We start from the raw sequence: 23,120 nt of genomic DNA, 5'->3' as shown, positions 1-23,120 counted from the left end.
TATCAGGACTCATGGAGAAGAGCCATGCATGGCAACACAGGAATGTAATCCCAGTAGTGGAGAAGAACAGACAGATGTTTTCCCTGGGGTTCACTGTCCAGCTGACCTACCTGGTGTAGCAAGCACCAGGCCAGCTAGAAACTCTGTCTTGAGAAACAAAGCAGACATTGTTCCTAAGGAACAGTGCCTGAGATTGTCCTCTGACCTTCTCATGTGCTTTAATATAGCAGTGTAGCTGTATATAGGCAAAGATGAACACACATGTACACACACACACACACACACACACACACACACACACACACACACACACACACCACAGAAATCTGCAGTTTCTTTTGCATGTATTCACAAGCAACCAATTTTATTGTGTAGGTTTACAGTAGGGAAACATACTGGCAATTTCATTCAGTTGTGTTGATGCCCAAACTGGTATCTGCAAGAAGGGAGAGGGTGACCCTCTCATCACTATGATAAGTTCAACACTGAGCTTTAAAACCAAGGAAGGAATAGGTGACATGGGTTAACATGTTTTATTCAGCTTATGTGCATACTCTTGGCAAGATTTCCTTTAAAATGTACAAACATGGGATTATGGGTCCCAGAAGGATCACTCAGCAAACAAAACCACCAGAGAGGTTTCTCTGGAAAGTCACACCAACAAGGGGGAAAGGAGGCTGTCTTTGTAGCTAAATCTGGCCCATTGTGTCTTGCCTTCCTTTGCAGGCTGGAAAAAAATGGTGTGTGGGAAGTAGGCTGCATTTTCCTAGTGAACTTGCATAACTTCTACTTTTCCTCAAAACTAAAATAGCGTCACATACTAATGTTGCTTCTAATTGACTCCACCTAGACTTTTAACTCCATAGATAGCAAACAGCTCACCTCAGTCTCTCCCTACTCACTATTCTAGCTCATCGACTCGACCTACGGATTCTAATCACCCCTAATTCAACTTTCATTCTTATTTTCTGCTGTATTGTGATGTGTTTTTTTTTTCAGTGCTCTTTTTAAGTGTGTGTGTGTGTGTGTGTGTGTGTGTGTGTGTGTGTACTACAGGTATGTCTACATAGATATCAAAGGTTGACCTAGGTTTCTTCCATTATTGCTTTCTCCCTTACATTTTGAGGCAGTATTTCTCTCTGGTTCTGGAGCTTGTTGGCTTGGTGAGCTGATAGGCCAAGAGCTCCAGAGATCTCTCTGTCTATGTACTGTCTACCAACACACCTCAAATGCTAGTGTTTCAGATTGCATACTTCCACAGCGTGCATCCCACTGACAGAGTCATCGCATCAGCCCAGCATTCTTTTTAAATAGTTACTTCTTGAATTTCTGTTATAATTTACTTGATAAATTATAAGCAATTTGGCCATTGGGGACTCCTTTTAAAGCCACAAAGTATGTAGTATATAATACAGCACTCTGAATATTAAAATTTGACTAACTTTCCTTCCCATAGGTGTGAACTCAATAATAAGGAATTTTATTTTTGTTCTCAGGAAAAGAAAAACACTAAGGCAAGTTAAATTGTATATTTAACTACTTTCATTTGTATTTAAAATATAGCCCCTTCTATTTTTATTCTTAAATACCATAATTAGGATTTGTCTATACGTACTGTAGAATCTCATTGAGCTACCACGTTACTCTATTAGTCATTCTCTACATCATCAGGCCAGTAATTAACATTTCACCTGTCTTAAATTGTGCACAATGTCTCCAATGAAATGCAAACAAAGTGAAAAGCTGGTTTTAATAACACACCAAGCCAGCTGTCAGGAGAGAAATGTTGTGACTTTGGTAAGTATAGTGCTTCTTTTGTTAGGTGGTAATTTTGATTGACAGATCAACCCAACTATTTAAAATAGCTGATTATTATCCAACACATTTCTTTTCAGGAAATCAGCTAAAAATTATTCTGCTAATTATGATGTTCAAAACCATTTTGTGAGTAAACCATGTAAATTAATTGTGACCATATTATTCTTTGAGGCAAATCCATCTCCTGGGGCAGGTTTGTTGTTTCTTCCTCTGAAGCACATACTACTCAGAGGTCCCAGTGCCCTTGTGTTGTGTGAAAAAAGAGTTTTCACTCATTAAGTCATTATTCTGCCTAAGAATTAAATTCAACTAAACAGTAGTGAATCACTGAGGCCAGGAGAAGGATAACATCTATTTTAAGCCAGAAGGAACCGATTTTGTAAACAACTTTTTCCAGTGTGAGAAGCAGTCCCTTTGGCACCAAGGGGAATTGAGGCCCATTTCCTCAACACTGCTAAACTTTTCCTACATGGTCTCAGACACCACCAGGTGTCAAGCACAAGGTTCAACTTGTATCTGTTAACTTGAAGATTAACTGATCCATTAGGTTAGATTTCATTTACAAGATAAAAATCGCCATCCACAAAAAAATCCCAGCTGGGTACCCCATAGGCAGTTCAAATATAAAGCATCTAAGAGAGTTGCAGCCGAGCTGAGGCCGGAACAGCAAATAGGCAAAGAAATGAATGTTCATGTCCCAAGTAAAAACGAACATTTCTGAGACAGACACAGGTGAAATGTCCTTTAGAGCCGGGCTTCCAGTAAGTTCAACAGCACCCAATGAACCTATCGTTACCTCACAAAAGCTAACATGGCTTGCCTTCTGCTGTCTAGTGGAAATGAGGGTGTTGTCAAGAGTTTCTGACAAGCCTGTGTTGCTCTTCACACTTGAGGCTGTCTGTGGTGCTTTGTGTTTGGTTTTATGTAGTGCAGTTTGGAAACTATAAAAAACACATTGCACAAATATGTGGAAAACACTACAGAATAACATAGAAGCCTGTAAAGACAAATGAACTAATTGCTTACTACCCCACCAAAAGATAACCATTAGCTGGTATTTTCTGTTCCAAGCTATTTTTCCTTTATATGTTTGCTGTAAAGCCTTTACACTATTGTCTTCAAGCAAGCTTTATCACTGATTAGGGCCTTTGTTGCAAAACACACACACACACACACACACACACACACACACACACACACACACACACAGCCTCTGTTAGAGAAGAGCATTGAAATTTTAAAAAATTCTGTCTGGAAATCCTTATTACTTTCTGTTTATTTTTGGTACACTGAAATCTCACAGTGGTATGTCCACTTGTGGGTGTCTTCTTATTTTATTCAAGACTCAGTAGGAATTTTTAATTAAAAATGGTCTCTAAAAATTCTTTTGTAACTATGTTTTCTGAATTTTATTTTTTCAATCTATATTTTCTTTTTGGCTTGACTGGAATTTTGAATTGCTGTTATATGTGCAAGTACACACACTCATTATAATGTGTCTAATATTTTAAGTCATGCTTCTAAACTGTTTGAATTATACCATTTTGAGAATACTTTTTCTTCTGATTTTCCAAACTTCCTAATTTTCAAAGTTTTAAACTAGAACATATTTGCTATGCATGTATTTGAGTGTACCAATGGTTTAATATTTTTTAATTGTAAACATAAAATTCCCCTCAGTCTTCCTCTCTTTTGCACAGAATCTTGTTCTTGTTTCATGGATGTATTGCCTTCTGAAACCCTTGCATTTTAATAACAGAGTTATTGTAAGTGGTTTTCTGTGCCTTGGATTCTCCTGGATCTTTTTTTTTTTTTGTGAGGCCAACTCCTGAACTTTTAAAAAGATATTAAGAATATATTCAGTCCTCAGATATCTGGAGGTTCTGTCTCCAGTTCTATTTCAGAAGGAATGCAGGGTCACAGGAGAGTGTCTGCATGCTGTCAGCTGTGCTAGTATGCTTTGGCTCAGCATGAACAGAACTTGGGTCTCCTGTCAGGCTTCAGCCTTGCTCTAAATGCTAAATGAGGCAATGAGGCAATCGAACAGGCTTTGCTCCCATCTGCCAATGCCCATGTCAGTTGTCCTAATTCTTCCCAGACTTGAGGTCCCTCCTTAGAGAAAAACCTTTTCATGCTTTTATATATCACATGCTGGTTTGTAAGCACACAAGCAAGGGGGCATCGGTAAATACAATTTCTGTTTCACTTCCACTCTTGTCTGGACTCTGTCCCTGGGCTTCTGCCAGGCTGGTCAGTGCCCTCCTCTGTGTTTCATATGAAATTTATCTTATATACTAGGATTTCACTGGAGCACTTTCTTCCATCCAGTTCTGTTCTGCTGTGTGACAGCTATATATGTCAAGTTTGCTGTGTTATGGTTCCCATTTATTCAGTCACACCAACATAGCAACATCTGTGAAGGTGTTTTATAGATACAGTGTAAGTTCCTATTTCAGACTTTAATATAAGTGACCGTTCTAGGCCCTCTGAATGGGCTTGTCTCAAATGAAATGCTTGAAGGCCAACCCAAGATTTCCTGAGAAAGACTATCTCTAGCTTTGGAGTTCAGCTTCCATCTATGCATAGAACCCCTCACGATAGCCTCACCTATGGATTGTGGACTCTCCACACAAACCTCACACTCATGCAAACAATTTGTTGATATGAATCTCTCAGTATGTATCTTCTACGATATGTCTGGGTGGACGTTCGCAAGTAAACCTGGCACTTACTAATCCTTTTCATGTCCATAGAGATTCTCCCCAATGTTTATAAGGCCTCCAATGCTGTGAATTCATATTATTAAATTTTAATGAGTTACTATAAAGGGGCATTTGAATATAGTCTTAGTATTCACTTACACACAGAGGCCTGGCTAGGCATTATTAGCAATTATTTTTGGATAATTACTATTACTGATGTACTGAATATCAAATGAACTTTCTATATCCAAATAATTTTACTCATTTAAACATTATAATGTATATGCAGCACATTGTAAAATTTTTCTTCCAGGAACTTTAGATTTTTCACCTAAGTATTGAACTGTTTAAGGGGCAATGCCAACTGGAAAGCCCTCAAGGAGCACTGTGTATCACAAAGAACAGAATCAGAAGGTGCCCAAGTTCAAAGGAACTAAGGTATTTTACGAAGAGAAGAATAAGTTGGCTTATAAATTTTATTTTACATCTTGTCTCAAAAGGACTGAATATAATAAGAGTTTTGCTGATTCGTTTATTTTTCTGGTTAACATGAATAAAATACACTAAATAATAACACTAAGAATTATAACAGACATGGTGGTACATGTCTGTAATCTCAGCATAGGAGACAAGGCAAGTCAACTAACTGCCTTACAAGTTCAAGGGGAGCCTGCTACTGAGTGAGCTCCTGGCTTGTTAGAGGTACACAGTGAGATAGGTTTTCTCTGTGTAACAGTCCTAGCTGTCCTGGAACTTGCTTTGTAGAACAGGCTGGCCTCGAACTCACAGAGATCCACCTACTTTTGCTTCCCCAGTGCTGGGGTTAAAGGCGTGGGCCACCAACACCCAGAATTAATGTATCTTCTTATCACCAGACATGAACTGCTTGGCTCTCAAGCATCAAACATCAAGGCCATTGCTGATACTGAGCTTCTAGCTGTGTTATTTCTGTTAAAATTAACATGTATAGGCATACCTCCCTGATGTGGGATGTCCTTCTATATACTGCGAATATGTGTTGCTTTTATTGGTTGGTAAATAAAGCTCTTTTAGCCAATGGCCAGGAAAAAAATAGCTAGGTGGGAAATTCAAACAAAGATGCAGAGAGAAGTAAGGCAAAGTCAGGGAGATGCTAGGTAGCCACTAGGGAAGCAAGATGTGAGGTAACAAGCCACAAGGCTCGTGATAAAATATAAAATATTAAAAATAGGTTAATTTATAGGTACAGCTAACCAGCAAGAATCCCGAGACTTTGGCCAAACAATTATAATTTTAATATTAGTCCCTGAGCGATTATTTCATGAACAGCTGAGGGAACCCAGTGAGCAGGAGAGAAACTGGTCCAGTGGGACCAGATGAGACAAAACAAAACAAAACAAAACAAAACATCCAACCGCACCTGCCCCAAACAAAGTATTTTTATACATCAAGTTTATGGAATTTTCCCTCATAAATTAAAAAAAGCAGACAGTACATAATAGATAACGGTAGTCTCCAAACAGGAGAAGACTCTGACTACTAAAATTCAGTTGCTTTTTGGATTCTGGTTCATATGTTGTAAACAGTTGTTGAGAATGGGAGTGAATGAGCATGGGCAGTGAAAGTGGAGCTCTGGGATGGCAGTGATAAGACAGCCCTTGACACGGGCAGGGCTGCAGCCAGTGCTCAAGGGGAAGACCGCGGTGATTGGGAGAGGGATGGGGAGGCCCTTGCTTACCTTTGACCTCAGTAGGGAAGTCCTCACAACTGTCTGCCCGATTTCCACCAGGATCTGCCTATGGCCAATAGTCCTTTCACCACCAGGATGAATAACAGAGGTAATTTAGACTGGAGCCTGGAGCCACCCTGATGAAAATCCAAGGAACATCCCATATATATATATATATATATATACATATATATCTATATATATATATGCAAAGTTATATACATTGAACATTAGAGAAGATCATTCAACAGCAAGTTATGGATCCATTCTTGTATCTTTTGTTGAAGAGGGCGATGCAGGACTTTCAGCTTTCTTATCCACCACCTGTGCAATAGGGAAGGAAGTTGTATCTTTTACTTCATGACTTGATGCAGTAGAAGAAGGGATTTTCAAGATTAAAAGAGACATGAAAATCAGGAGTGTTGATGAATCTCAGTCTTTGGGTGTCCCCGTACTGAGAATGAAGCCTGGGTTCTTAAATGATTTCTTAGTTAGGGATTTTGTTTTGTGAAGAGACAACACGACTGTGGCAAGTCATATAAAGGAAAAAAACATTTCACTGGGGTGACTTTCTTACAGTGCAGAGGTTTAATCCATTATCACCATGGCAGAAAATATGGCCACATGCAGGCAGATGGTAGCTGAGACTCCTACATCTTGCAGGCTACAGGAAGTCAACTAAGACACTGGGCAGTATCCTGAGCATAGGAAAACTCACAGCTCACCCTCAGTAACACATTTCCACCGACAGGGCCACACCCACTCCAACAAAACCACACTTCCTAATAGTGCCACACCTATGAGATTATAGGGGGCAATGACATTCATACTACCACAAATGGGAATCATCATTGGACCACAAATGGCCTTATCAGGCAAAGGTCACAGCATGAATTTGGTGAGGGATAAACTATACAGTAGCTCTCAGACAGCATGTTAGAAAACCCCACGAGGCAAATAACAGTGTGTTTTCACCAGTCACTTTTGAGTAGCAGTTGCATTTGCATAATTCTGAATACAAGTCACAAAATAAATGCAACACAAAAGAACTAATACGAGGCCGAAGTTAGTAAATAAGTGAATGAGGAAATATACATTTTTTTGTTTACAAATTTGACTAAGAATAACTATGTCAGAAAAAAATAAATGAACATCTGTTATTCCATGGGGTGTTATTAATATTCATATAGAAATAGATGCTGCTGATTCATTCTGTATAGAGTCTTAATATAGCTTAATTATTTTCATCTTCAGGATGCATACAAGCCCTTTGAAAGCAATCTATGATTAGAGTTCCCAACAGATACAGAATGTGTAGGCTTCCTAATATTGGTAAGTGTCCTTGGTTACACCATGAAATCCAAAAGATTCCCAAGGCTACGTAGTTTCTCAGAAATTAAGAAGCTAGTTTTTCATTGACAATATATTTTTATTTGGTGAATATGAAAAATATTATTCTTGGCTAATACTGACTGATTGATTGCCAATGTTGTAAATATTTACCTTTGCCTTAGTCATAAACATGATTTAGCTTGGAAAAGCACTAGGGTTCAAGTGTATTTTCTGAATGCTGTTTCTCCTACAAGCATATCTTGGAGGATATCTTGCTGAACTTCTACTGTTATTACACTCAGCTGGCGGTGACTGACTCGAAAGAGTCAGTGAGAGGAAACAGCACCCTAATTAAGGATGAGTTAAGAGCCAGGTCTCTTGTGAGAGTCCATGTCTTTTTCATATGGTCTAAATCCATAATTTTTCTCTAATATCATATCTCTAGTGTGTGAGACTTCAGGTCATTCCAAAATTTGCGCATGAAAATAATACCAACCAAATGAAATCTCCAAAACAGGAAAAGTAAAAGAACAGAAAAGTAAACAAGCTGTTCAATCTGGTCAATCCACTCTCACAAAAAGCTAAGTCAACTGTTCTGTCTTACAAAGTAAATCATGTGGCTTATTTAAATTCTGGCTGTTTGTGCTGTCCTTGTATTTCTCTCTTTGTGATTAACAGTTGTGATAAAAATATAGAGGCTGATTCCATTGAACCAGTCAACATGTTAGAGGGACTACAAAGCTTTTTCAGAATGAAGGTAGTGCTGGCTATGGTCTTCCGCCCACTGCTGGCCTCTCCAGCCCAGTCCCTGACCTTCAGTAGCTTGTCACGGGCACCATCATTTAAACATGGCCTTTTGACAACTTATCGATCATGATCAGCTGCCATTGAAATATTTGGGCTTCGAGCACCCCCTCTGTATGTCAGGACACATTAGTCTGAAATAAGCATTTTGCTGATATGTGAAATGAAGCAGACAATTAAAGGCTACTGTAGCCACCATCATAGCTGACCAGTGTGACAGTTGATCTGAAGGTCACAGTGTGGAAACTACCAAGAGCCTGCTGGGGGCTGAGGCTTGTGTGAGACACTGGACTTCCTTCCTCTTTACATTTGTTTATTTTTGTATTCGGGGGAGGGAAATGCATCTCACAGTGCGGTGTGGCTGTCAGAGGACAAAGTGAAGGAGCTGACTCCTCCCTTCCACCATGTGGGCCCTGGGGATCAAACTCATCAAGTGACTTTACCTGATGAGCCAATTCACAGGTCAACTTCTTTTACTTCCTTATTATGTTTTACAATGACATCTATTCCTAACTTAAGGAGTAAAAAGTGTAAAAATTGTCATAGCTGAGCAGTAACGAGAACAATAAAAGACAAAATCTGGATCATTTCCTTGCATCTCCATTTTGTGTTCACACGAAGCTTGTCTCATGTGCTTGGAATAGATTCTCTTGTTTCTCCACCCCTGGGTAGTTTCTACTGAAGAGTACTGAGAATTATACAGAAGCATTTAGGAAAGGTGATCAAAAAATGCATTTCAACAACCTCAGAAGTCCTTGGCAATGCCAGAAGGCTAATCTTTGCCCAAGCAATTGCAGGTAAATATTATAAGATGCCAGAGCAGACATCACTTCTTCTGCACTCCCTCCTTGCTGGGGAGCTGGCTTTCATTTCAGATGATCCATGCAGGTCCTGGGGCTCACCCTAGAGAGGCCTGTGTTATATTTATAAGATATCCCATTATCTGGTTTCAAATACCAAGTCGGAAGGGAGTCAGGCAATAGTGTGCTGAAAAGCTTTTGTTATGAAAACTCAAAATACCAATCTATCAAACAAAGATGATTTGATTGCATTCTGAATAGTAAATCACACACAGCAGACTACGTCTGCATATAAATTATAACCTGAGTAATGAAACCAAACGTTTCGGTATTCTTGCACTTTTGCCTAAGGTTCAGAATCCATCAGTTACTGGTTTCCAGTGTTTTTAAAACAATAGCTCTCCTTTAAGTCTCTATTTCACTTAATGCAAAGAGAAGCTGGAGCTTTAAACCTAATATGGTATTGATGGGAAGTCATTAATCTCTCTCATAAAGGCATGGAGACAGAGACAAACTTCTCAGATCTGAGCTTAGCAGCTCAGTGCTTGTGAGCAACATCATTTCTGTCCACAGCATCCATCAACACTTTTCTTCTCTGCAATTCAGAACATAGGTAGGCACTTAAAGGACACCCAGGGCCTTTCACAAATAGGCCAATTTTTCCTAGTTGTATCCTTTCCCTAAGAAACTTCAGCCAAGTAGCTAGGCTATCATACAGCTAAGTTGTCAACATTAACACAAAAATCAAGCTGGACAAAGAATAGCATCACATCAAAGAAAGGCCCATGACTAGCATCATCTGAAATTAGTATTCCGTTTCTCAACCCATGTCCACTGACAAACACATGATGCGGAAGAAGGGAAGAATAGAGAAGGGGCCAGTCTCCCCTCTTGTTTTACCTACATGTCTGTCTCTGAAAATGAACCAAGGATTATACTGAATCCCCTTCATGCTTGTAAAGTAGATATTCTCATTTACATATGTCAATCAGCCACACAATTACACAGAGAATAAGAAAACCCAACACAATTGATGGTCCTGATATCAAGCAACCATTTAACACAATTGATGATCCTGATATCAAGCAATCATTTAACACATTGCCGAGACCCCTCTGATGTATCAGCCATGGGTTTGTTCCTGTCCTTATTTCACTGGTAACAGAGTAAGGGATATAGAATATTTACACAAGCTACATCAAAGATAGTTCATCATATTGTTATAGACCAATATCTTAGCAATCTAGATGAAGGGAAGTTATGGGAAATAGAGAAGAGTCTGGATTTCACTGTCTCAAACATTTGGATTTAAATTCTAGATCTTCTATTTTCTATCCACAGGGAAGCTAGTGATACTTAAGTCGCAGCTTACTTAGAGAGGCTGACCATACACAACTTGCTGTTGTATGCATGCATTGTGTACAGTTCTCAGAGTATCCCTATGAAGGTTGCATTTTGATTAAGTTCATTTTACTGAAGATGAAACGAGACGGGCTATGAGCTGTGTGAGCATCAGAATGTGTGACTCTGAGGGACACAGTCTTCACTGTGCTATCCAGTCCCATCATTGACCTTTCAGCCACGTCACAGGTGCGTAGCACAGTCTCTGAATAACAGACAACCCAGAGATGGCGCCGCTTCTGAACGGAGGAGATGGGGGCCAATGACAGAACACGAGCAGGATTGGAGGCATAAGCCAATACCAAAGGTCAGTTCTACAAAAGGTAAATGCTTCTAATTTGGGAGTGTAGGAAAATGGCAAAGATGCTTGGTACCGCCTAAGATCACCACTGTGATGGCTGGAGAAGGCATCAATGCCGGGCACATGACTTGCAGCCCATTGTAAGGTGACAGACAGGTTGTTTTATGAAAATTATTAACACAGTTCAAGAAGCTAAAGAGAACCCCAGAAGATGTGGAGTTCATACTACACTGGCAGATACATGAGGTCAAGGAAAAATTTTTGGTGATTCAGAGGTTGTGCATTTCACAGCTTGTGAGGTGAGAATAAAACCTCTCCACCAAGTGAACATCTCCTCTCTGTCTTTTGTTAAGCAACGGTATCCTTCATAAGGCTTGAAAGGGTCCAGGTAGCAATTTTAAACAGGAAACAGGAACTAGCCCCAGTCTGCCACTCTTGGCATGCAAAGCATTCTGAGACTTAGGAAGTCTTCCTATGGCTAGCTATGTGAAGTCACAAAACCCCCAAGTACAGCCCATTAAAAACAAAAACCCATGCACAAAAACAGTCTTTGTAAAGGTCTAGGTCTTTCGTTTGACCTTGGTTCTACCATAGGAAGGTCAACAAGATGTTCATGGACAAATTTGAAGCAAGGGACAGTCCATTCTGTTCATAAAATTATTATCAAGATCATTCAAATGAGTACTAAACTAGCTTGACTATAAGGTTCAGTGTTTTAGTCGTGTGTGTGTGTGTGTGTGTGTGTGTGTGTGTGTGTGTGTGTGTGTGTGTGTTAGGGGAGGTGAGTATGTACACAGGTGGTTTATGGGTTCCTGAGTGTACAAGCATGTGTACCTATGTTTGTTATAGATGCAAGAGAACTTGTCAGGTGTTCTGTCTTCCTACACTTCATTCCTTTGAGATAGGGTCTCCTGATGCCCTTGGAGCTAGACTGGTGACCATCAAATCCCTGTGATTGTCCTGTGTCTGCTCTCCACGGGCCCCTGACTTGCCTCAGTGCTGGGGTTATAGGTACAGGGCTAGTTTTTAGATGGGTTCTGGGGTTTGAATGCAGGTCTCCATGCTTGGACAGTGGGTGCTATCACCCACTAAGCAGCAGGAGACTCCATCTTGCAATGAGGCACAGAATGACACAGAAACACTTGATATATCCTCTTGCCTCTGCACATACAGGCACACAAGCTCATGCTGCCAACCCTCAGGCTACTTTGCAGTGAAAGCTTTCACAGAACCAGTCATTGGGGTTCATGGGATTTTTCTTCCCTTGCTATCAGTAGGCATAGATGGACTCAATCCTGGCAACACCTCCATTCCTGTACATTTATTGCTCTATCCCTTCTGCCTTCATCTGCCGCTCCTGCCCTCATTCATGATGACATAAAATACATCTTACTTATAGAGTGTACTTTTACCTAGAAGGACAAGCACACTACCAATTCATTTCTGAAAGTTTTGTTTATTTTCTGTGGACTTATATCTTACCTGAGTGCATGTATATGTACAATGTACATGCCTGGTGACTGAGACAGTCAGAAGATGGCACTGGGTCTCCTGGAAATGGAGTTATGAATGGTTATGAGCCACTATGTTGTCACCGGGGATGGAACCCAGGTCCTTTTAGGAGAAACAATGCTCTCAACTGCTGAGGCATCTCTCCAGACCCCAATTCATTTTAAAGATGACACTTGCTCCATTCATTAAAAGATGGGCTAATGTTGACCTAGTGGATATATAATCACTTCTGACCTGCACTTCCCACAAATTTAAAACACCAAGGTCAACAAAACAGTCACCCTTTGCTTTAACCATTACTAAGTAGTATACAAATGTAAGTTGTCCACATTTTGTAATTGACTTTCAGTCAACTACACACACACACACACACACACACACACACACACACACACACACGCACAAATGCACGCACACACACTCACACACTTACACACACACTCACACACTCACACACTCACACACACACACATACACACACACTCACACACACACTCACACACTCACACACACACTCACACACTCACACACACACACATACACACACACACACACACACACACGCGCACACATGCACGCGCGCACACACACTCACACACTTACACACTCACACACACATACACACACTCACACACTCACACACACACACATACACACACACTCACACACTCACACACACACACACACACACACACACACACACACACACACACTTGCATGCAAGCACACACATCTCTACCATCATAAAAATCTATCTCAGACTCAGAACTTCCACCCCAGGGAAACTTTTAATAGCCTGCCTTAACCCACACAAATATGCTGTTATGGACAAAATAATTTATTCACCGGAGGTGGAGGGTGTACATTTGTTTCACTGAACAGATTATTTTTTCCACAGAATTATTTTTATATTCATTATGCTGGAAATATCTACAAAATGAACATTTTTTGCAACCAAATTTATAAGAAAATAAAGTTTCTTCTAGTATTTTCAGTATATATTTCGTATTTGCAAAGCTTCCTTAATGAAAAGGAGAAGAGAAGGCCTGAGGAAAGAAAACAGCAAGCATGCATAAATTAAATGGAGTTTCTACCTTCAGTGCATATTAAGTACCCCAAAACAAATTGTATATATCTGGTTACCACATATATTGGACTACACAGAGGGTGAGAGCGTGAAAATAACTATAGACAGCAGATGCCGAATAAAATATCTCTATAGGGGCTGGAGATGGCTCAGCAATTAAGAGCACTTGCAGAAGACATTGGTTGCTCACAACCACCTGTAACCCCAGCTCTGTGGGACATGATGCCCCCTTCTGTCTTCTGCAGGCACATATGCATTTGATATGCACACATAGATATAAACACACATACATATATGTAAAAAAAAAAGAAACAAATAACATATGTACGTGTGCATCTTTTCCCTCGCTACAGATGTTTCTTCTGTAGCTTCCCCCATGTGATAGGAACAAGGTCTGTAGTTACAATGCTAGGATTGGGGAAGTGCTTCTGTGTGTGTGTTTGTCTTATTGGATGATAAATAAAGTACTGTTTGGCTAACGAGGCAGCAAGTTAGGCGGGACTAGGAGTCAAGGAGGATTCTGGGAAATGTAGTAAAGAAGTGGCGATCCAGGCAGGAAGTGACACAACAGGGAGACTCATATAAACAAGGGCAAGAAGGAAGTGGGCCCCTTCTCTCTTCCTCCAGAGTCACCATGTGAGCCCAGGAAGACAGGACACTTGTCGCTGGTGTCCAATAAGGTAAGTCTTATAAAATATATAGATTTATGATAATTAAGACTGAGCTAGCAGATGAGAAATCCTAGTCATTGGCCAAACAGCATTTGTACCTAATACAAATTCTGTGTATTATTTGGCCACCCACGTGGCAGGCAGAACTCAAGTGAGTGGCGGAAAGATTTATCATAACAACGCTACATATGGTTAATTATTAGAGGCCTGGTACAAATATTTGACTTGTAAAAATGTCAAGCACTGCCTCATCCATTGGCAAGTCCTTCATGCTTTGTTAGATAGCATCACAGATTGTGCTTAATGAAAGCAGATACCTTGCCCATGTGTCTTAGGGCTGGAAACACTATGAAATCTAATAAATTAAGGCTGGACTGGGGAAACTACAGTCAGAGCTTCTCTGACTGGCTCAGTCACCTCCTACCAATGGGAACCACGGTAAGTCAACATATGCTTTCAGTTGCTTTGGCCTCTTAGCTTTCGAAGCACCATTTCCACACGATCAGTCAGCTAATAAAGTGTGATTATTAAGGGAATATAAGCATCATTTTGAAATAAACACCAGTCTGATCTTTACATCACCCACTGCAGTTATCTCGAAAAGGTCATCATTTGCTCAGATTAAGAAACAAAAGAGGTGGCACTTTGGGTTGTTTGTAAGGGAAACCGGACCTTAATTTGGAGAAGGTGTGTCTGGCAATGAGGAAGTTGAGTGATGGATTATGTGTGACTGCCAGCAGACACCTTCCTCCTTGGGTGAAAACCCAATGATGGGTGACCTTCCTGGAGTGAAAGGAATGACTCAGGTGAGTAAAGCTGTACACCCCCAAAATAAAACAATTTCCAGGTTTTTTTCCTTTTTCCCCATTTTTTATTTATATTAGAAACAAGATTGTTTTACATGTCAGTCCCAGTTCCCTCTCCCTCTCCTCCTCTCCACCCCCTACTAATACCCTACCTATCCCACACTAATTCTGCTCCCCAGGGAGGGTGAGGTCTTCCATGGAGGGGTCTTCAGAGTCTGTAATAACCTTTGGGATAGGGCCTAGTCCCTCCCCCATGTGTCTAGGCTGAGGGAGTATCCCTCTGTGAAATGGGCTTCCAAAGTCCATTCCTATGCTAGGGATAAGTAAGGATCTACTACAAGAGGCCCCATAGATTTCCAAGGCCTCCTCATTGACACCCACATTCATGGGGTCTGGATCAGTTCCATACTGGTTTCACCCTGTCTCAAAAACAAAAACAAACAAACAAAAACAAACAAACAAACAAAAAGTTCTACACAAAAATCGACACTTGGGCATTGGTGACGATTTTCAGTTTTAAACATAACCTAGACTTATGGGCCTGTGATGTTTCTGTCAGCATCATTAATTGAGCACCTAAAATGCATTTTGAACATTCCACTCTGTGAGTCACTCTCTAGTCCTTAAAAGTTGGCTGGAGTTGCACTGCCCTGGAGGTGGAGGAAACTGTGAACTTAAGCACAATAGTTGGTTCTCCTTCCCGTTATGAAGCCTCACTTAAGGGAGAATGTTTGGTTTGTTGACGACATATGGTTCCACTTCCACAAATGGCCTCTTGGTTCCATCATAGGAGGGATACACCTTGTGACAGGTGGACATAATATTTGTACTTTACACCCTACAGAAGGGAGGCTCTGCACTGAGTGATACCTTACATTTGCAGATGTTCCATATATGTCAATGAAACCAACAAACTAATCCTATCTTCATTCTCTTTGAGGTATGGATACTAGAGTATGGGAACTGTAAATATGTGCTTATGATACAAGTTTGATCACCACAATTACATACAGGATGGATATGGGTCTTCTATCTTCCTGTGCCAAATGCTTAAGAGCCAAAAGCATTTCTGTTTCTATCTTGTGTATGTCAAAAATGATGTAAGAAGAGAAATAAACTGTATACATATAAATCCTTTTGACTTAAATCCTTTTAACTTAAGTAAAATAATCAGTATCTGGTCTACTTAATGCCAAAATGATTGGTTCAACCTACATTATCACTTTTCATTGGTTTATTTTGGCATCACAGAAAACAGAATAATGGTTAAATGATACTTATCTATTAAGCAATAGAAAACTGTCAGATTAAGAAACCAGCCCCTGCCAAATAGGCCACTTCTGAATGCCCTGTGCTGAATTCTCATTTTATGTATTGATTGCTTTCTTTCACACACATGTCTTTGCTGTGAGCTAGAGAACAAAATAATCAATGTGGTATAAGTGTGTTTGTGTGCTGCACAACACATGTATTCACACATATGTATTATGTGCATTATTTGCACACACACACACACACACACACACACACACACACACACACACACACACACACACACGGGATATTTTAACTGTCACTATCATGGAAAATATTCTTTCAATTCAATTTATCTAGTAGCTGCTTTCTTAGATGGGTCATCTGCCACCAACCTTGCTGTCACATGCCATCATGAAGTGCATTGTAATTAGCTGTACATTTCTTGTCATGGATCTGGACTACACAATGATAACAGGCTGGGGCTGTCGGGGAGGTGTCATGAGTATGGGCGGACGCTAAGTGGCAGCACAGTGGTCCTATGTCAGGTCTCCAGGAGGCTTTCGAGCTCTGGCCTTAGCTCCTCCGGCAGTGCGCTTTAAGAAAAGAGGGTATCTCTACAATACATTGACGCTCTAAACATCCCTCATCAATAGGTGAGTGTTGATGTCTGGGCTCAGTCCTGAGCATCAGAAAAGACACTAGAAGTCTCCAGTAATCGCTCACTCAGATCTGATTTCTCATCTACTTCTAACTATTTGTAAATAATATATTACAAAAGTATTGGAGGAAGTCAGACATTCATACCAATATTTAAGTTAGTTACAGCAGTTAAAAATTGAACATTCATAAAGCTGGAGGAGGAGTGTGATTGGGAGGGTGGTTAGGTGGGGAGTGGGGGTGGGGGTCAGGAGGGTGGTTAGGTGGGGAGTGGGGGTCAGGAGGGTGGTTAGGAGTGGGGTGGGGGGGAGGGTGGTGAGGTGGGAGTGGGGGGTGGGGGTCAGGAGGTGGTTAGGTGGGGGGAGTGGGGGTGGGGTGGGGGTCAGGAGGGTGGTTAGGATGGGAAGTGGGGTGGGGGTCAGGAGGGTGGTTAGGTGGGAGTGGGGGTGGGGTCAGGAGGGTGGTTAGGTGGGAGTGGGGGTGGGGGTCAGGAGGGTGGTTAGGTGGGGAGTGGGGTGGGGGTCAGGAGGGTGGTGAGGTGGGGAGTGGGGGTGGGGGTCAGGGGGTGGTGAGGTGGGGAGTGGGGGTGGGGGTCAGGAGGGTGGTGAGGTGGGGATGGGGTGGGGGTCAGGAGGGTGGTTGAGGTGGGGGTGGGGGTGGGGTCAGGAGGGTGGTTAGGTGGGGAGTGGGGGGGGGTCAGGAGGGTGGTTTAGATGGGGGAGTGGGGGTGGGGGTCAGAGGGTGGTTAGGTGGGAGTGGGGTGGGGTAGGGGGTGTTAGGTGGGGGTGGGGGTGGGGGTCAGAGGGTGGTTAGGTGGGGAGTGGGGGTGGGGTCAGGAGGGTGGTTAGGTGGGAGTGGGGTGGGGGTCAGGAGGGTGGTTAGGTGGGGAGTGGGGGTGGGGGTCAGGAGGGGTGGGAGGTGGGGAAGTGGGGGTGGGGGTCAGGAGGGTGGTGAGGTGGGGAGTGGGGGGTGGGGGTCAGGAGGGTGGTTTCGGTGGGGAGTGGGGGTGGGGGTCAGGAGGAGGGGAAACTACAGTTAGTATATAAGATGAATGAAAAAATGTTTAGAAAAGCTGGATAGAGATGGAGGTTTCTGAAACTCTACTGCAGAAAAAACGCATTTTAGTAAAAGCACAAAATAAATGATATCATTTTTCGCTGGGCAGTGGTGACACATGCCTTTAATCCTAGCACTGGAAGGCAAAGTTCTGTGAGTTTGAGGCCAGCCTGGTCTACAAAGTGAGTTCTTGGACAGTCAGGGCTACACAAAGAAATCCTGTCTTGGAAAAAACAAACAAACAAAGCAAACAAGCAAAAAAATATTATTTCACTCATATTTCCAGATAGAAATTCCAAGTAAAAAATTCTGTACTCAGAGTTAAATAATTTAATTATTGGGATGTTCTCTCTCTCCTCTCTCTCTGTTTTCTCTCCTCTCTCTCTCTCTCTCTCTCTCTCTCTCTCTCTCTCTTCTCTCTCCTCTCTCTCTCTCTCTCTCGGTGTGTGTGTGTGTGTGTGTGTGTGTGTGTGTAATTGGACTTTTAACCTGCTTCACCTAAATCTAGTTTCTCCAAAATCTGGCCTGCTTAACTATCTCTTGGCAAATCAGTACTAAAGCCTGGTAGAATGGACTCAGCTCTGGGCTGTTTTCTTGCCCATTTCCAGGTATACAAAGATCATTTCAATCAGAAAGGTATGCAGAATGATTTGCCACAGAAATGCCTGTTTCCACTAAAATCAAATGTGCCCTTTGAATGCAGTCTCCCACATTTGAATTGCTTCAGATTCTCACTCTATGGTTTGCGATTTTATTACTGCAAAGCTCTGTAAGCCAAAGGTAGCAGCAATTGTGTTACATTGTGCTAAGTGATGTGGATTTTATTTGTTTGGCGGATGTTGTTGCTGGAGCTACTTTCCACCACAGAACCAATACAAATCTCTCCCTTGTGCCAGTCAGTAGAGATTTATTAACAGCCATAGAAATTAAACTATGGTAGTGTTTTCTTAGAAGTAATGATTGTCTTATCAGAGTTTGGTGACTTATCCAAAGAAACCGAAATATGTTAGTATGGATGGTTAAACCCTAATTCCATAGTGCTTTGGCTGACACTTGCTTGGAACAATATTACAACCATGAGCTAACCGTGCATGCATCAGAGTAACATCAGAACCTTAATACCTGGTAATATTTATGCTCTTACATTGTTGTGATGGACATACAAAATTAGAGAGACTACATTCAAGGATAGCATCCATCAGTAAAAATTCTGCCCAGGCATACCAGGTTTAATTAAAATACCAACATGTGGCAGTCAACACAGTTTGACAGATAAACGTGAATATCATGGCATTGTCATTGTGTTTTTACTAATGAGATTGGATTCCTTCTTTAATTGACATTTCCAACTGAGTCACAGATGAGACAGATATAATGAGAGAAGTTACATATTTGGATTCCTCGCAGCATAAATGAGTGACATTTAAATATCACAAATGGCATACTGTACGACTCCTCTCTCTAACCTATGGCAGTGTTAGGAAGGACACACAGACACTTTTCAGTGTGGTAAGTCCAGAGAACACCACATATGATATAAAGTTAACTTCATGGGAATATTGTTGCAAAAGCCTGTTTCTGTGCAATGCATGCAGAGTCTTAGCTAGAAGAGAAAAGACTACACAGAATCCCTGCAGGTAATTTAATTTGGGGTTTACAAAACTGGGAGGATATAAAGTTGCTTCTGACAATGTGTCAATGATTTTCTTGCTTAAATAACACTAATAAGGTGCCTTTCTTGGACTTATTTTCATTGGCTACTAACAAAAGACATGAGGAAAAATGCATCAACTTATGTAAGGCTGAATCATGATCAAGACAAAAGAAATAAGCCCATCATTTATTTCAAAATATCAATGAGAGGGCTTCTTCCTTTATTGGCCTTTAATGAGGTTTCTACCAGGAATTCACCTTAAGCACTTTAGCTTAATGAACAGCATTTGCTATTATGAAGTCTCTTTTGTATTGGGTCTACACTCCAGGTACAACAGCTGCCAGAGCCTGGGCATGATCCACAGCCCTTCTTTCTCTGAGAGTCATAGGAGTCTCTGGAGTCAAAGCCATTCACCCATTTTGTAGCTGGAGTTCTGATAATTCAGAACATTCATTGCAAAGCATCACTGTGGCCCTTTGTATCTTCAAGCCTGACAGCGGAGAGGCAAAGGGTGGACTTGCAGAGAGGGGGACTTGCAGAGAAGCATTTGACTCCAGGAGGCAAAATTTTACTGAGCATTGTGCATATAAAGAGAGGATAAGTGATATGAAAATTTATGCTTTAGAGGTTATTATCCTTCCTAAATTTTTATGTTCTGATATCATTTCACTGAATCCCATGTATATCTGTGGCTATAAGGAGGACATTAAGCCATCACAAATACTTATGTCTTGAATATGGACAAGGGTCTTTAAAACCTAGTTGAAAACTGTTTACTGATTCTTTCAAAGAAGAAAAATAATTTGTAACCATGAATTATATTACTATTAAATCATCAAATATTTATGAAACACTATGGTTCAGACGCAAAGATGAACAGTACATTTCCCTGGCCCTCAACTGCTCAGTCTATGGAATAGGTAAGATTCTACCCAAACCATTACATTAAATAGACCAGGTAGTTTTCAGATTTGCACTGGAAAGAATGCTTGTCCTGTCTAGTGAAGGATGGGAGGGCTTTCTTCACAGGTTCTGGAAAACAAACAGGGGTTTCTGGAAGATGCCCAGGAGAACAAGGCTCCTATAAACAGCAAACAGCCCCATGAAGCAAATACAAGCTTCATGTTTTAAGCTTTGGGTAACATAAAATGACTGTATGTACTACAGTAAAATGAGGCAGAAAAGAATATGGAAAAGCGTGTTGAATTCTGACCTCCACCCAAGAGCTTAACTAGAAGTGGCCTGGCTTTATGCACTTTCTGTATCAGGCTTTAAATAAACCGTGTTTCCTTTGTAGAGATCATCTGTCACCAAGAATCTATATTTGAAAGTCATTTCATTGAAACATACAGCGCACGGTGGGATATGAGGGGAGTGCACGGAAGGTTAATTAGGGACCAGATATGCCTGTCAGGCTAGGGCAGTAAGTCAGCGGTGGTTCGGCTGTGAGAGGGTCTTGTCTGCCTCTGCAGAAGTCAAGTCCAGTAATGGTGAAGACAGGAACAGTGGGAGTGAAGAGGAAGGGGACTGTGGAGATGGGTGACAGGGAGAGGCTACCATATGCCACACACGAGGAAGAGGAGGAGGAGTGCTGGTTTGAAAGAGAATGGCCCCAAAGGCACACAGGGGGTGGCGCTATTAGGGGGTGCGGCCTTGTTGGAGGAAGTGTGTCACTGAGGTGGGCTTTGAGGTCTTAGATGCTCAAGCCAGGCCCACTGTGTCAGACCATTTGCTGTTGCCTGCAGATCCTAGAACTCTCAGCGCCTTCTCCAGCACCATGTCTGCCTGTGAGCCACCAGGCCTCCCACCAGATGAGAACGGACTAACCCTCTGAGCTATAAGCCAGCCCCAGATAAATGTTCTCCTTCATAAGAGTCGCATTGTCATGGAGTCTCTTCACAGCAATAGAAACCCTAACTAAGAGGGTGGAAAATGACCCTTACACCCATTTCCCAGATCTGGCAAACGTGGCTGGAGGCAAACAAGAGTCACAACTCATCACTTGACAAATCATTCCTATTTTGTCAGCAGACATTCTTGTGTCCATTTTATTTATGACATAGAGCCAATATAAATGTAATTTCCATGATTAAATCTTATTCTTATTAAAGATAAAATTATGGACTCCTATAAGCATCGCCTATTATTATAAAGTGGCAAAGGAGTCAAATACCAAGATAGCAACTTTAAATACTTTTTTTTCAGGGGGAGGAGAACTTGATAAGTTGTTTCCCTTCCATGGCAGACTTTTAAAAAAATATTTTTAAGTGATGACTATTAATCCTAAGCAATCCATCCAGTGCCACATGGCTCTCCCCAGTCAGGGCAGGCATCCAAACTGTGTTTAGTGGACTCTGAGGCAATCAAGCTCCCGATGTTCACACAACTTAACCCAGGTGTTCACAACCCTTTTGTGTTATTACTTTGTTAGCATACCTATGATTCAGGCAAATAATTCTCCTTCATATTTATAGAGAATCAAATAAATTTAAATATCTCTGAAATGAGTAAAAGAGTGTGCCTCATTGGTTAGTCAACCAACCTTCATCTCAACTTCATAAGTGGGCCCAGGAAGACACACACAGATATGACCCAAAGCTGTAGGAAATTCTCTTGACTGTGAGGTAGTGTCATGATAGTGCCCAGCTGTGATATATATATGTATATGTATATGTATATGTATATATGTATATGTGTGTATATATATGTATATATATCTACGACCATACAGGAGTCATGGACATGTCTTCTTGGTCTTCAGACAGGAGTTCACCAGGTGTGGGTTCTGTCCAGGAGTTAATACCACTTGGGAGAACACTCACTCTACTCTCTGGGGAATGAATGATAACTCATAGTGCTCACAGATGGGTTGAGGATTCTTGGGTCCTCCTTATACATTCTGGTTGAACTGCACAACATCTTTTCACTTGGCAGGGGAGGGGTTGTGATCGTGTGATGAGAAGTCAAGGCTCCTGGATGCCATCAAAAAGCAGAGAAATAGTTGAAGAGTGCTGTGTCACATGCTTGGGTCATCTGCTTCCTTAGGGTGAGGCATTAGATATGTTCAAGACCTTTCACCACAGTGGTCTTCTCCCATTAACAAGCTAGGGCCTCTTTCAGGTTCTCATCGGACACTGAGCCATTTTCCTTATGTCCCCAGAATCTCAGCCCCTTCTCTTCTTTGCATGCTTTCCTCATGTTTTTGCCACCATATTCAGACTTACAGTAGGGTCTTTGGGGGCCAAGGTATCCCTATTTTTTATGATCTCCAAGCTCCTTTAAACAAAGCCTCAAGGCCAAGCCCATGTCTTTTGGGCCATTTGGTCCCATTCCTGAGTTCTGGTATATGCCATACCCTTAAGTGTTTGATAACGAATGTGTGGTTTTATATCTACTTCAAGAATTGCACTAGCAAAGAACACCAGGTGCAGCATGGTGCTCTCCTGCCACAGTAACCAGCAGGTGACCTCAGCGAATCAGGGCAGCTAAGGGGACAGATAGCACAGGAGTTACTCATAACAATAGAGAAGGAAACACAGTAAGGGCCTAATGGC

The 23,120-nt window shown here is 41.5% G+C and overlaps 1 protein-coding gene and 1 long non-coding RNA gene across 7 annotated transcripts in view; one reads left to right on the top strand and one right to left on the bottom strand.

The window, feature by feature from the left end:
• The window catches only part of Hs6st3 (heparan sulfate 6-O-sulfotransferase 3), a 726,575-nt gene that overhangs the window by 144,009 nt on the left and 559,446 nt on the right, over positions 1-23,120 (bottom strand).
• The window catches only part of LOC118238867, a 69,604-nt gene continuing 60,570 nt past the window's right edge, over positions 14,087-23,120 (top strand). For 5 of the 6 annotated variants that reach the window (XR_004772220.1, XR_004772216.1, XR_004772219.1 and 2 more), the window contains exon 1: positions 14,089-14,145. This is a non-coding gene — a long non-coding RNA (uncharacterized LOC118238867). Of the gene's footprint in view, positions 14,146-23,120 lie in introns of all 6 variants that reach the window. The other variant, XR_004772217.1, reaches the window with a different exon arrangement.

This window comes from Cricetulus griseus (genome assembly GCF_003668045.3).
Source record: "Cricetulus griseus strain 17A/GY chromosome 1 unlocalized genomic scaffold, alternate assembly CriGri-PICRH-1.0 chr1_1, whole genome shotgun sequence".
Lineage (NCBI taxonomy): Eukaryota > Metazoa > Chordata > Mammalia > Rodentia > Cricetidae > Cricetulus > Cricetulus griseus.
This window is presented reverse-complemented; position numbering and strand designations above follow the sequence as displayed.